Here is a 15,034-nt window from a genome sequence, read left to right as displayed (position 1 = left end):
AAGGACTCTATGGAATGTTCCATATCGATATTTAGTATGGTTGTGTGGAGCTGCTGTTCTCAACACTTAACATATGACCCAGAGGTTACTGGCTCAGACTCATGACTGGCATGCCTTTACAGTGCTGCGGTGTCGTGTTATGCTGTGAAGACCGAAACAATCTAATTTGGCTTCAGTAGTATTTTAAACAGTATATAGATGCACAATCTATTCATTAGATAAGAGGATACTTGCTCTAATGCTAGATTGAATGGTAAAATAAAACTTGTTGAGACCAAAAAGAGGGATGAAATCGTATTATTTTTATTATATACTGCATTGTCTTGTTTATGTTTCTTATGCTGGTGTTATGTATTGTGTATCTTGTTTTTGTGTGTGTTTGTACAGCAACCTTGAGAGTCTTGAAAGGCGCCTATATAAAATATATGAATTATTATTTCCAAATACAGGAGAACTTTTTTCCTCCATATGTCGAAAAAGGAATCTGAATCAAATTCCTTTTGGGTTTGAAGATTGTTAAGGACTTTCACCAGTGAAAGTTCCACCTACCCGACAGCGATTAGTGAGTTCAAAGGGTACATCTGAAACGTTTACTGAAGAAGTCTTAGTAGTAGGGCTTAGGTTTTAATCCAATTGAATATGGTAGACTCAGTATTGTATCCAGCATGGAGATTTGCACTCGTTGTCTTAAGCAGCCCATTGAAGTCCCATTTGTACACATATTTGCAAATTCTGCATTGCATTATCATCGTGTGTTTTGGGGATTATTCAGTTTTGTCTATGTAAACAAGAAGCCTCACGTTGCATATCTGTTGCTTGCCAACAGAAACCGTGCGAGTGCCCGGAGGATATGCAGAAGCACCCTTGAGTTAGAGTGCTATTCTTATTTTCGGTTACATAACTTTAGTGTTGCATATTATTATCTATGGCTATGGGTTTGCATGGATGTAAGCCAACAGTCCTTAATTGAAACATTTGGTCTTGCTGTAAGTTACTGTAACGGGAGGGAGAAAAACATTTGGTGGATATACCTTCAAAGATTCAATCACAGGTTTCCAATTTTTATTATTTTATCTGCTTCGTTAAACGTCAACTTGATTTCACTTTCTAGAAACGGTCCCTCTGTATCTCTACATACCACCTCCACCTTCTGAGCTAGGCTAATCCCATGGATGCCTCGTGCACATGGGCCCATCTGGTCAGCAGTGTGGTATGGCTGCTCGGTCCAAGGCTTGCAAATGTGATTAGTTGGAGATTACATCTGTTTGTGTGAAATGAAACTCCCGTTTCAGAATCAGAGCTGTGTGTTTACATGAGAAAGGGATAAAACATTGTAGGGCTTTTGCGTCATCAAGTTCAATCTCTGGTCTGTCTCAGGTTATGTTTCTCAGCCCTGCTTTGCATCACCACACAGTTTATATGAACAGTTCCTAGACGAGTCCGTAGCAATTTATACAGTTTACTGCATCTTGCTGTTTGATATCCCTTCTGAGTGAATAAGCAGTCATTCTCTCTCCTTCTTCTGAGTGCTATACAAATTCTAAAAGCGCTGTGGGATCCATCAAGCTTTTACTCTGCGTGACCTCCAACCAGTGCTGTTTCTCAGTTGCCAGGGTAACTTTATGTCTGTGTCTGGCACATCGATTCCGCACAGATGGAACTGCAAAGTCACATGTCATCACACTTTTTCCTCTGATGCCTCCCCAGCCTTGGCTTTGTCACTACAAGTTAGAGATGTCCCGATCACGTGATCGGGGATCGGAGCCAATCACGTGATTTTCAAAAGATCGGAATCGGGAGGAAAAAATCGGGGATCGGGATTTTTTTTTTTTTAAATACTTTTTAAAAATGTTGTATTCAATGTTACAAAACAAAAATGACCATGTTGAAGCTTAAAGTCATCCTGAGGGCCTTAGTTTTGGTTTCAAATTACACAACATCATGTATGTGTTGCTTCTTTGGGGCTTGTTTTCATAGACCTGGTTGCTTATTTCTCTCAAATCTGGCAACAGAGTGGGCAGGGCGCAGTGTCTAATTGTAGCAGTAAGCTAACGAGTACTGATAAGCTTTATTTTGTTTTGATCCAATGCTGCACAACTGAACTGATCCAATGCTGCTGTGAAAAAAATAACCTTAAGGGACAACTTGAATGTTTTTTTTCTCTTAATGCATTGCATAAAGATCGGATCGGGAAAAATTGGTATCGGCAAATTGTCCAAATCATCGGAATCGGATCGGGAGCAAAAAAAGGTGATCGGGACATCCCTACTACAAGTGCAAATACAAAGCTAGCTATCTGTGTTCATTTTCTGCTCTGGTTTTCATGTCGACTCATCAACGTTGTCCAACTTCTCTGTTGCTATTAGGAGTAATCTAAAAGGTCTCTGCTTGACAAGTTGTTTTGGAACCCTGATAAGGATATTGTGTGTATGATTGTGTGTTTGATAAAGACTTTTTATATATGAGGTGTTTCTAATGTTGCTGGCAGTCGGATGAAGTGGGTGTTGTAGATGTGAGCTTGGCTAGCAGCTGACTGTGCGGACGTGTGAGAAGGAAGATAAAAGACCAGGAAAATCCATGTTCTGCTTTTCACTACTGCATCAGGCAGACACTACGTTTCACTGAGTAGGTTGAGCAATGTGCCTTTTTTGTTGTTGGTATAAACAGCATTTGAGGAAGTATTGCAAAACTGCCTCTTCTTATTGTTGGGAGTGCAGTTGCCATGTGGTTCCTGCTGTGTTTTAATCACACAGCTCTTGTTTAGGTGAAGTAGAGGCCAAAAGAGAAGCCGGACACAATGTAAAAGCAGAGCCATACACAGAGGGTTCGCTCGTGACTTTGGGCTGAATCTCTCTCACACACACACACACACACACACACACACACACACACACACACACACACACACACACACACACACACACACACACACCCTGCTAAATGCACACCACAATAGGCTGAGCGGCAGCAGGAGGCCCCAAGCTTTGAGAGCGTTTGAGCATGAGTTTAACCACTGATGGGAGTGGCTCACACATGAAGGGCTCCTCGGGAGAGTGGACAACTTTGTCTCCCTTTCCCCTCTCTAGTTCCTATGCTTCTCCTTTGTGTTACTTCACTCTGTTTCTTTTTCATGTTGCTTTCTTATCATGAGTGGGATCTAATGCTATTTTTAGTCCTCACTTGTCAGCCTAAGATTCAGTCTGTGTAGGCAATTGAATTTAAGTATTAGGCAATATGCCTCACAGTGCTCTGGCATATATTACATTTACCAACCCACAAACCTCTACTTCCTCTTTCTTCCTTCCGTCCCTCCCATTTTTTTGCCCTCTAGGGACTTTTCTAAGTATGTCTCATTTGAGCTCACTGATGCAAATACGGTTAAAAAACGTAACTTCTTTGTACGGTTTATTTCCCACATAAGATAAAAGGCGTACATTAATCTTTATCTTATAAGTTAAAAACCTGACCTATTAGTCAAACATTATTTAGGTTAGACACCAAGCAGCCCTGCTTGTAAACAGTTAATGTGCTGAGCCATACTGATCGTTTGAATCAAAAGGCAGATCTCTTAATGACCTCATCTGTTATAATTGCTCTAATATGACTGCCAACTAGAATTTCGTGGCCATGTCATCCTGTTGATGTTGGTCCTTGTTAAAAGGGAAGCTGGAATCTGGATTTAATAAATCACTAGCTGCTCGTTGATATTTAATTGTCACAACATTTCTGGAGATGCGTGGGTGGTAGTCCAACCAGCTCTCGCTCAACAAAGTATTGAGATTGTTGGTAGGTTACATTTCGTGACGAGGCTTGAATACAGCATTAGCCTGTAGTCGAACATTTTGAGGAAACGCCAGGGCTTCCCTGCCTGCATGGTTTTGGTCAAGCTCATGTGACTGTTTGTATTCTCATGAAGCACAGCTCATGTTGAAATCCAGGTCTCAAGCTTCTCGTAATGTGGCCTCTGCATTGTTATAGGTTGTGTCAATTATAATCTAAGAACGCCAGTGCTTGACAGAGGAAATTCCCACGTGTCAAATGATAGTGAACTCTTTTGTAGAAATCAGGATCCCAAATCACCCAGGGGAATGTTTTTAATATTTCAGTTATGCAAACTTGACTTCCTGCCTGAGTGTTATCCCTCACTGCCTCTGACTGTCAACAGATCTCACCAAAATAGAAAGATGGCTCTGTATTGAGCACGTTGTTGTTCGGCCAATGTGTCAACTAACTGACTTTTCTCAAACCCCTGCTTGTCCACTGCATGGATGGTTTTCTTTCATTGCTTTTTTATCTCTGTGGATGTGTCCTTTCTATCTTGTTTTATTGAAAAGTCAACATCAGCTCAGCATACCCAGCTAATGTGTGTTACCCCGGGTTGGTGAGTCAGGTTGTAGGTGTTTGAGGTCAGGGAGTTCGGGGTTAAAGGTGAGTTTAGGGACAGGGCTGTGAAAAAGAGCCCAGCCTTAAAGGCATCCACAATGTCAGCTATGAGGGTCTCGTTCCACCTGACACTTTCAGGCTGGTGTTTTGCCTCCTGGGTCATGTGGCTCTTCATATCTGGAGTATTCTCACCAGAGGAAGTATCACTTGAGTGACAAATGCAGAGCATGAAGTAAGGCAGGCTGAGGTTAGATTTAGAAAACAATGGGGTTCCTTCATGGATATAAACAGGGTGGACAAAATATTAGGAACACCTCTTAGTTTCATGCAAGGCTCTTACATTTAAACCAAACAATCATCCATCACGCCATGTCTCGTATACTTTTACCTGTATGTCCGTTGGCTCAGGGGTTTTGAGTTTTATGGATGTCAGGACGAATTGGGGAGTTTTGTTCTACAAATACAGAAAAAACATTTGTTGTAGACAAACGGATAGACGCCGCACCCTTCCACTTCCCCTGCATATTGTCCTAATCCACCAGTCTGTATCAGAGACAAGATGTTGTGGTCCAAAAACACAGCCTGATATATCTTCCTAATCCCTGAGTGTTTTGGCTTTGGAGTCTAACTGATAGCTGAGCGTTGGTTATCTCATGGAAACTTTTGATCCTCTACCCGAACCCTGCCAAAAACAATAGATCAGATACAGAAACACATTGCTCCACCTTTTGTTCCTTCTCTCTCCTTTTTGCTATTTCTTCCATTTGCTGCGCTTCAACATTTTCTCTTTTCCTTACATACTGTGTGCTTTTCAGTCATTTAGATCGCCATATATAAATGCAAAGTCTCATCCTACGCACCTGTTCTGCTCTTATCTCCTTTTTGACTATCCTGCAGCTCTTTAATGACTGAATAGGGACGATTCATCATGTCTTAAGAAGATGTCTTTCTCCGTGTCATCTCTCAAAGAATCCTTTGAGTTTTATGTGACTGAGACAACCTGTTTCCTGTCTCCTTTGTCAGGTTTCCCACAGGTTGGGTCTGGACATGCAGACAGAGACTTGCACTCACATGCCTACGGTTACACACTTTACATCACCAACTGTCAAACCGGGTGTTAATCCATTTCATTCACGCCATTATTGTGTAAATTGAAAATGGCATCTGACTTCAGATGAGTACAAAGACACTCTTATGCTTATCCCAGACAAAGGAGTACCTAGAAGAACTTGATGGGCAAGCCTACTTGTGATTTGTTGAGCTTTGAATTGGAAAGGATAACCTGAACGTTTTGTTTTTGTTTCCTTTGCTCTCATAGTTAAAATCTGACTGAAGCTGGGAGGATTTGGGAAGAGAATAGGGAGGATGACTTTCCCGCTGGAAACAATGTCTTTCCTATTTTTAGTCAATAGATGGATGTTTAGTAGCACATGCATCCTGCCTGTACATGTCCCCTGAAAGCCGAACAGTAGTGTAACCACTCTGGTGCATATTGTGTGTCTGTGTGTGAGTGTAGCCCCTGGCCATGCGGCTCTGTGGGAGAGGAGGGTCAGAAAAGGGGTGTGAGGGGCTCATTCAGGGAGAGAGGGCAGGGGGAGGGGAGCAGAGCAGGCGTTGAAGAGATACAGCTGTTTTTCCGGTCTCAGCTGTTGCTCCTCTTCCATTCGATGCAGACTCAGTTTCCCTCTCCCTCACACACACACACACACACACACACACACGCACACACGCACACACGCGCACCCTGACTGGAAGAAGCACACAGTGTAACATTGTTCTGCCTTGTGAGAAAGATAAAATAACCAATCTTTCATAGCTGCTATCAGATGGGAATAGACCTCACCATATTAGTGAGTGAGACAGTCATGGCCAAAGTAGGCAAACTCTGTCTCTGTGTGCTCATCCCATCGTGTTGTTTGTTTTGCCTTTTGGCAATGTCCCTCTGTTTCATTCTCATCCGGTTTGATGGATCCAATTGTATTTTCTTAAAGAATTGTGTGTGTGTGTGTGTGTGTGTGTGTGTGTGTGTGTGTGTGTGTGTGTGTGTGTGTGTGTGTGTGTGTGTGTGTGTGTGTGTGTGTGTGTGTGTGTGTGTGTGTGTGTGTGTGTGTGTGTGTGTGTGTGTGTGTGTGTGTGTGTGTGTGTGTGTGTGTGTGTGTGTGTGTGTGTGTGTGTGTGTGTGTGTGTGTGTGTGTGTGTGTGTGTGTGTGTGTGTGTCCCTCTGACCTAGCGAACTCTCAGACCAAACAACTGTGTGTGGGGAGTCCTTTTCTTGTATGTACCTCGGCCAATGTCTGGAGAATCAGGTCAGGACATTGTCCCTGTTTCACCTTCTCCATATGCTGCACGTAAAACATGATATTGTCTGTGTCAGAAAGGTTCTCGCTTACTGGAAATACTTTCAATGCAAGGGATATCTTGCAAGATGTAGGAGATAATGCAGTTTAAACCAAATCTCTTGCCGTGCCTTGAATTTCTCTGGCAATTTTGACATCAGCTCTAACACACAAGAGACGTATCATCTCTCTAATAAGACATTTTCATTTCCATCTTCATGTATATGACCCTTTTTTTTGGATCTTAAACGAACCGTGATTATAGAAACAAATGGACTGGATTTATACAACTTTCCATTCTTTGCGAGCCCTCAAAGCACTTTACATATACATAAAGTCAGCATTCACTCATTCACACACATTTATGCAGAGGCTGCCATACGCCAGGAATTCTCCGGACAAAGAGTGCTCTATTCAAACGGGCTAAATCAGACACATCACACACTTTGTAGTTTGTCCGTTTATTGTCCACACTTTTTTCGTTCTCACACGAAGGTCCTCAACATAATATCAGGGTTTACGAAAATGTAAAGGGGCTTGTCTGTTTATTTCATGTCCCTCTTTTACCAGTATGGATGTGATTTTGGTACATCTTCCCGTGCCAATGCTGTACACTGTACAAGTGTTTGAAGTCGGCACGCTTATTCTTCTCCTTTTTCTTCCTCAGCTTCTCCCTCGGGCAGGGCTCTTTTGTGTTTCAAGTTGTAATTGGCGTTTTATCAGTCCCTGGAGACCGGGCAATGGCATGTTGGAGGAAGTCATGCATATAGCAGTGTGTGTGTTGTGTGAGTAAGCCGTTTGGGAGGCCTGTTATCTCAGTCTTGCTCAGTTAAGCAGGTTCAAAGTGACCTGAGTTCTGGATCAAAACTAATCTCATAACTAAATACTCAAAGGTTTAGCTCAACAATATCAACAACAGGGCTTTCATGGCTGCTAAAGTTTCCCCCTCTTTCTCCTACTGAAAACTTGGCTGTCTCCACCTCATATTCATACATATGATAAAAGACTAACAATAGCTTTCCTGCAGTGTATTTACCTTTTTAAAGACACCACAGATTCTGACTTCAGTATGGGCTGGCTCACTGCTCTTTTGGGTCAAGTATGTGAGCAGAATAGGCCGACATAAAAGAGCACAGAATAACTAGTGATATAGAGGCTAGATTTGACTGTTTTTATCTGAGGATTGGCTAACTTGATATATAGTACTGAAGAAAAGACTACAAGGATTACAAGCACTCAGTCTGTTTTCCTTCCATGGATCTGCTCTCTTATTTTCCTCTTATCTCATTCTACCTCATGAAACCTAGCCTTGAAGTATGATACATTGGGTCAAGTTTGGCTGCAAGGATAACCTTGGACCGATGAGCACACATTCCTCCCACAGGATGGCTACAACATGTGTTGAAATGAAATCTAATAAATGTTTGTTGCAGAAACATCGAGGCTGGATGACCTTTTGGCGGATGGGAGCAGGCGTATGCGGACGGCTGTTTGACGATTAGTTTTCACAGTCTGTTTCCTGTGCCCTAATGTGCAGAGTTTGTTCTTTCTAAATAAGAGCGTATTGTTATCCAATGTCTGTGGGAGTCTGTGTGTGTGTTTGCGCTCACATAATTGTATGGTTTGTCATGTTGCAGCATGCCATGTCTCTTAAGTCTGTGTCTCACTCAGAAGCCCCGAGGGCCAATCTGAAACTCGGTCCTTGGAAATGCTTCCTGACTCTCTTTGTGGAACCATCAATGTGAAGGCGGGAGAAACATATTTTGAGTTGCAGATATGGAGATGAGGGTGTTTGTTTAAAGTGTGACTCACAAACCCTTATAACATGAAGGAAATCTATGGAGACAACAAATAACTGCTTGAAAACTGAATGAACAAAGTCTTGGTGTATTTATGGTTATGATTGGTTTTACGACTAAAATAATAGATGTGGCGCCGCGAGCGCTAACGTGTAACTTACAGTGTTGTTATAGAGCAGGGGATAAAAGCAGGAGAATGAATATTGAAAACATTTAAATGTGGTAATTAACTTCAGCAAAGCCAATAAAAGTGAAGACGGTTACAAAACAGTTTTTTAAAATTGGAATCACTGTTTGGGCCATAGGGGTTATTTTAACAGTATCTCAAATAGGTTTTGTTGAAATCCACATGGTGTCGACATAATAGATACATTAACACAAACACACACAAAAAATTCCAGCTTTTAAAAAAACCAAATGTAAATGCGTCAATTGAGTCAATGGAGCCCTGGACTAAAAGGGAAGCACCTATTGTGTTTTCAGATCATCATGCCATGTCTTAATTTTTTCAAAAGTTAGTAAACAGGTTATGTATGTTAGGCTATTGAAAGCACAAATAAGTAATAACTAGGGCCGGGACTCGATTAAAAAAATTAATTTAATTAATTAGAGGTTTTGTAATTAATTAATTGAAATTAATCGCATATAAATATTTGACCTGAGAACAGTCAGAAGATGTCAATAAAGTGTGCCGTCACACAGAGGTAATTTGAATTGCTTACCGAGGTCCAATGATCCCCAGTCAGGGCAACACATTCGGCTTTCTCCAATAAATTCTCTTTATCTTCCTTTTCATTGTCATCTGCTGGATTCTTTTTGTCACTGTCTTTCTGCATTGGCAGCTCATATGTTGTGTCAGACGATGCAATCTGTAGTACCTTTTGCAGCCCCTTCTCTTCTACCACTCCAAGTGGTCTACAGTCGAGTGCAATCCAGTGAGCTGGTTATTTTTTCGGACGTGGACTAAGTTATCCTGGCCCTGAAACCAGTCATCTGGTTGAGTGTGGGTTGGGTGTGGGTCCTACTTGTCAACCCTCCCGATTTTCGCGGGAGACTCGCGATTTCACTGCCCTCTCCCGGTTTCCTCCCGGGGTCATATTTCTCCCGATTTCTGACAAAATCAGATTTACACACGACTGTTTCCACTCGGACTTTAATACAGCTACACCATTGTTTGGTTTCCATGGTAACACGTCTCTTTAGCAGCGCGCGCAACTCAAAGTCTGAGAGGGTGAGGCAGATATTCACAGAAAACAGAACAAGAATCGACAACTACTCTACTCTCTGCTCACTCCTTTCCTGTAAAATACAGGTCCAGCCCACACATTATGCTCCATCAAGGACGGTGCTACAGGCCGCAAGGCAGTACACTTACAACTACAATAAGCATGTTAATGTTAATCTAACAGCTCCGGCGATCCACTAGCACCCCCCCCCCCCCCCCTCCCGATTTCTGAGGGTAAGTATGCTGTGGGTCCTTGTACTCGGAGTCGGGCTAGCTTCCACGCTAGCTGCTATATGTTTTGCATTGAGGTGATACTTGAGAATTGATGTGCTGCGGTGATATGCAAATTCCTTTTTGCATAATTTGCATACAACCGTGCTCTTATCGACGCTTCCATCCGTCCGTTTTTAAAACAAAATGTCCCATCCACGGGGCCAACCAAAGCGGTCTCATCAGCTTCTTCGTTCATGTTTGACTATTGTTCACTTTAGTTTGTTGTTGTCTGAAGTCATGAACGTTAGTTGGTGCTCCAGTATAATCGGTACGCCTGAAACTCATCCAGTGAGAAACGTTCCGCAGGGCAAAAATAAGTGCGATTAAAATGCGTTAATTTTTTTAATGCGTTAATGTTTGTGTAATTAATTAATCTTAATTAACGCGTTAAAGTCCCGGCCCTAGTAATAACCGAAACTGACGTGCATTTTATACAATACATTTCCCCATTGCCCAGCCACAGTGAACTACAAGCTGGAAAGTGCTACATGGCCGGGTGTTATTTAGCAGTGTATTCTATAATAAAGGTATTCTGATTCAGATTATTCAAACTAAGTGTGACCCTTTTTCCATTATAGTCACTTCATTTGATGTTGGACGTGGGCAAGTTGTAGCAGAGTGAGGCAGTGAGGCTAAGAGACAAACGTGAAAGGAAGAAACGTAAGGGATTTTTGTGACGTCAATAAAGCCAATATAATTTTAACGTTTAGCTCCTGCTTACACAATTCATACACACTGTGGGAGTCTGTTTTTTGTCCATAACATCGGACAAATTGGATTTGTCTGCATATCTAGTGTACTGTGTCCCTTTTAAGCCTGATTTGTTGTTTGCTCTGTCTCCATGAGGATGTTTTAGTGCTGTGGATTAGACTTGTGCCATGTCCTCAAGAGACTCATAGAGGAAGACATAGAGATCTTATCAGTTTCCTCTAAACATTACTGCTCTGACTGACTGCTCTGTTGCTCCGTATTGTTTGCCTGCCCTTTCCTTGTTAATAGTCCGTGCAGGGAATGACCGCAGACATCAGTGTTGCTGCCAGCTCTGCACTTCCTCTCCCCCCCCCCCCCCCCCCCTTTTCCCTTTTCTCCCTGACTCATCTGTCACCACGCTCGGGTCCCCTGGTCTTCAGCGGTAAAGTTGAACCTGTGCTGGGCTGCCTGCCTGCTCCCGTTCAGGCTACAAATCAGACATGGACGCACTCTCCAACTGTACGCCGTGCGCTGCCCACACACCTGCTGCTCTGTTTCTGCCACATGCCACTACTTTACAAGCTTGGCACTGTATCCTCTCTAAAGTTGATTTGACGGCTAACCAGATACTGTTATCAAGACCAGTCGGGCCTTGTATTGGCTCTGAATAATTCAATTTGCTTCTAGCTTCAGGCTGGGCGATTGAAGGAAGGCATTATGTAGGTCTGTGAGAGTACATACCAAGTGTGTCCGTGTCACTGGGGGATGTGCCAGGAGAGAGACCGAGGCCAGGCCTGAACAGCCTGTCTGTACAGCCTGAGCTCTAATTATCAACCCGCAGAGCTGAAGGGATCGAGGGAGAATGGAAGAACGAGGGTGAGAGAGAAAGAGAGAGGCAAGTGTATCTAAAAAAAGCCTAATCACACCCCACAGTGCAAGCTGCTGCTATGGCACTGATTTAGAACTAGTGGAATTTCACAAACAGGGTATACGGATCTAACTTAACTAGTGTGTGTGCCTTGTGTCTACTTAACATTCATCATGGCTTCTGCATGTCATGGAGAAAAAGAATCGGCTGACGATGCTCATCCAGCTGACCTGATGACCAATTGGCCATCCAAATAGTTTCTGTTTTCCCTCATTATATATCCAATTACTAGTATGTGGCAGTGTTCACCATGGTTGTTCAAAAAAGGAAACTTGATAGAGGACATCACATTTCATTTGTAAAGAAAATCTGGCAAGCTAAGTTAGTTAAACAGAGGAAGGGTTTTTAAATACATTTTTTAAAAACTAACTAGTGATGAGCAGTGCTTGAATTTGGCCTGCGCTCAGGGTTACGTAGTTCCTGGCATATCCGATGTTTGCCCCTGTGAGGACTCTTCTCATTTTGTACTAATGCCTACTAGTGGATGCCAGCAAACACAAAACCACAACTGAAAACATAAAAAAGAAAAAATGTAGATGGATTCAGAATTTTGAAAAAGAAAGAAGAGAAGACTTAGACTTGGAAGAAACTTAATTGAGTTCAAAATAAATGCTCAACGATTTTTTTTATCGATTCATCTTTTTTTCTTACGCAAAAAAGCCAGGATATACTGGGCTTTTCTGCTTTATGTATCATACTAAAGTGAATTTGTTTGGGTTTTGGATTAGCAAAACGGGACAATTAAATAAGTTGAAAAACCTGGTTACATTTTTTTTAAACTTAATAGACCAATCGCTAAACTGAATAATAATGGGCAGATTAATCGATATTGATAGCAAAATATATGCATTAATCATACCATAATACGCTGTCTAATATGTGCTGTGGCTGGTTAAAATAAGGATCATCAAAGAGGAAAATCCATTTTGCCTCGTGTTCATTTTATTTCAGACAAGTGTATTGAATTGTTAATTTAGATACCAAGAGCATTATCAGCTATACATAAATGTTCTTAATAAGGACCATAATATAGGATGATATGGACATCTTGCTGCTGTGATTTTGAGAAACACTTTTATATGAATACGTTTCCAAGGTTCAAAGTAAGATAATTGTCTTCAGATTTTCCTGTGCATCATCTCATGCTTTTTAACACCCTCTTTGCCCGTGGGAGATTTTTCCCTCTTTCCAGTCACAGACAGGCTTAAATATTCATGAACTGATGACAGGATCTCAGAGGGTAGAGCACAGATGCTTCAGTGTCAGGATAGTGAGAGTCTGTGTGGTGTCACTGGGTTCACTACCTATTGATTTTCTAAAAAACGCTTTACTGTAAAATGTTATGGCACCATTACATTGTTTTCATCTTGGATTTATGCTTCTGCCTTTATGCTGCTGCCGTGATGAAATGTGCACTCTGTTTGTCTGGAAGGATTAGCGTATTTGGAAAATAGAGATATCTCCTCACTTCCTGTTGTGTATGTTTTCTGTGTTGACGGACTCTCATTCGACAAGCAACGGGACACCAGTGTGTGGTGTTAAGGCACGGACACACCAGGCCGATTATCAGCGTCGGTGGGCATCAGGCTGACGATGAGCGTCGACATACCCTACTCAGATTGGTGTGTCCTGCACCGTCGGATCTTTTCAGCCGGGCCGACGCCTTTTCGGCCGAAAACTTGAATCGTCGGCCAAAGGCAGTCGGCAAAAGAAATCACTCTGATTGGCTGTTCAGTTAGCGAAACGGAAGTGAGGGACCCAAACAAATCTGAGATTTCATTTAACTCCAGCTCTCGACACAGGTTGGGGAAAGCCCCATGAGCTTCTCGCTGTAGAGTGAAAATGGAACGCACACGCTATTTGTTGTTTGTTTATATCACACAGTCTGTTTTTCTTCTCTCGGTTATCACGCAGTCTGTCTTCCGGTTGTTGCCTCTTTTGAATGACGAATACACAGTACTGCTGGCAAGGAGAGTTATTGCCACTCACGCATGCGCAGTTCGTACGTGCTTCTTGGCTGTCGGCTAAAGTCTTTGCGGTGTGTTCCAGTGTGACACATGGCCAAAACGCAGAGACGAGAGGCGACGCAACAGTCGGGGTCCGTCTGTGTCAGTTCTTTGTTGTCAGATTGGTGTGTCCGGGCCTTTTAGCTGTGTTGGCAAACCATGCGATTCCCCAGAATAATAAACCTGTTCAGTGTGTGACAGTTAAAATTATAAAACACCATGTTCTAGAATAGTTTGAGTACTTTGGGCAAATACCAAATACTTGAGTCAGTGAAGCATATGTTTATGCACAGAGTTGTTTGCTGCATATTATTTGTTTTGTTTTTCCTCCACCTTTTCTGCTGTTAAACTCTGGGAAACTATGTTCTGCCCTTACTGGTCCACACTTCCATGCCTCTGTCACCTTATTGACCTCCATAGGATCTGAACACGGGCAGCATGTTAAGTGATGGTAGGGATGGGTATCGAGAACCGGTACTAAGTCAGCACCGTATTGAACGGTATCGGTATACCGTTAAGCCGCTGGACAAACGGTGCTGCTATCGGTCTATGAATTACGCTACTTCCTTATTTTAAACAATTCTGGTTGGTTGGGAACCCTCATCCCGTGTGACGTATCCGGTTTGAGTACCACTGTTGGCCACTGTGAATGCCACTCGTCATCTCTCCTAACAGCGCTCTTATTATTGTGAGACTCCCGGGGCAGACGCAACATCTTGCAAGAAACAGTGTCCCAAGGCTTCTTAACATTAAACAACCTATTAATGATGCATACCCACTTAACGGGAAGAAACTCAGCTAACAGACGATATGAACCATTTTACCTACACAGAACAGAAGTCTACCAAGTCTAAATCAACAGTTAGCGAAACGGGCTAACGGCTACTTTAGCACATAACTGGCAAAAGTGATATTTTCTACGTCTTGTTATCTGCACAAACGATTCCATTGGTATAAGTCTCATCACTTTACGACCAAAACTCACTGAACTAGCAGCCAGGAAAGAGCAAGAAAACAACTTCACTTTACGTAGCCATGATGATAATTATGTATTACCGTTGCTATTTTGTGATCAAAAGTTGTGTTCAAGGGCATAAAAACGGTTAATCAAATGTCGCTGTGTTACTTTAAAATGATTAGTGATAATCCATCATTACAATTATAAATAATAAATGGATTATAATGGTTAGCCGACGCAGCGTCTCGTTTTAACTGAATAATGGTCATGTTTACATGGATTTATGAACTGCCCCTAATTACCGCCCCCCTTCCAGAGACACACTGTCAAACACACTCATACCTGTTTGGTATGACATTGAAAAAGTTACATTAAATAATAAATACAAATAAATTACAATAAAATGACTGTTTAGTCTTTACATCTTGTAATCATG

General features: G+C 42.1%; 1 protein-coding gene across 5 annotated transcripts in view; it reads left to right on the top strand.

Moving 5' to 3' along the window:
- The window catches only part of ralgps2 (Ral GEF with PH domain and SH3 binding motif 2), a 68,426-nt gene that overhangs the window by 1,671 nt on the left and 51,721 nt on the right, over positions 1 to 15,034 (top strand). The window contains exon 2 of one of the 5 annotated variants that reach the window (XM_079656767.1): positions 10,595 to 10,676. The exons of 3 other annotated variants lie outside the window; for them this stretch is intronic. The gene's annotated coding sequence lies outside the window, so the exon portion shown is untranslated. Of the gene's footprint in view, positions 1 to 6,669; positions 6,690 to 10,594; positions 10,677 to 15,034 lie in introns of those variants that run through there. One more of the 5 variants, XM_079656768.1, reaches the window with a different exon arrangement.

This window comes from Notothenia rossii (genome assembly GCF_949606895.1).
Source record: "Notothenia rossii genome assembly, chromosome: 1".
Lineage (NCBI taxonomy): Eukaryota > Metazoa > Chordata > Actinopteri > Perciformes > Nototheniidae > Notothenia > Notothenia rossii.
The sequence above is the reverse complement of the archived record's forward strand: the minus strand, read 5'-3'. Positions and strand labels throughout refer to the sequence as shown.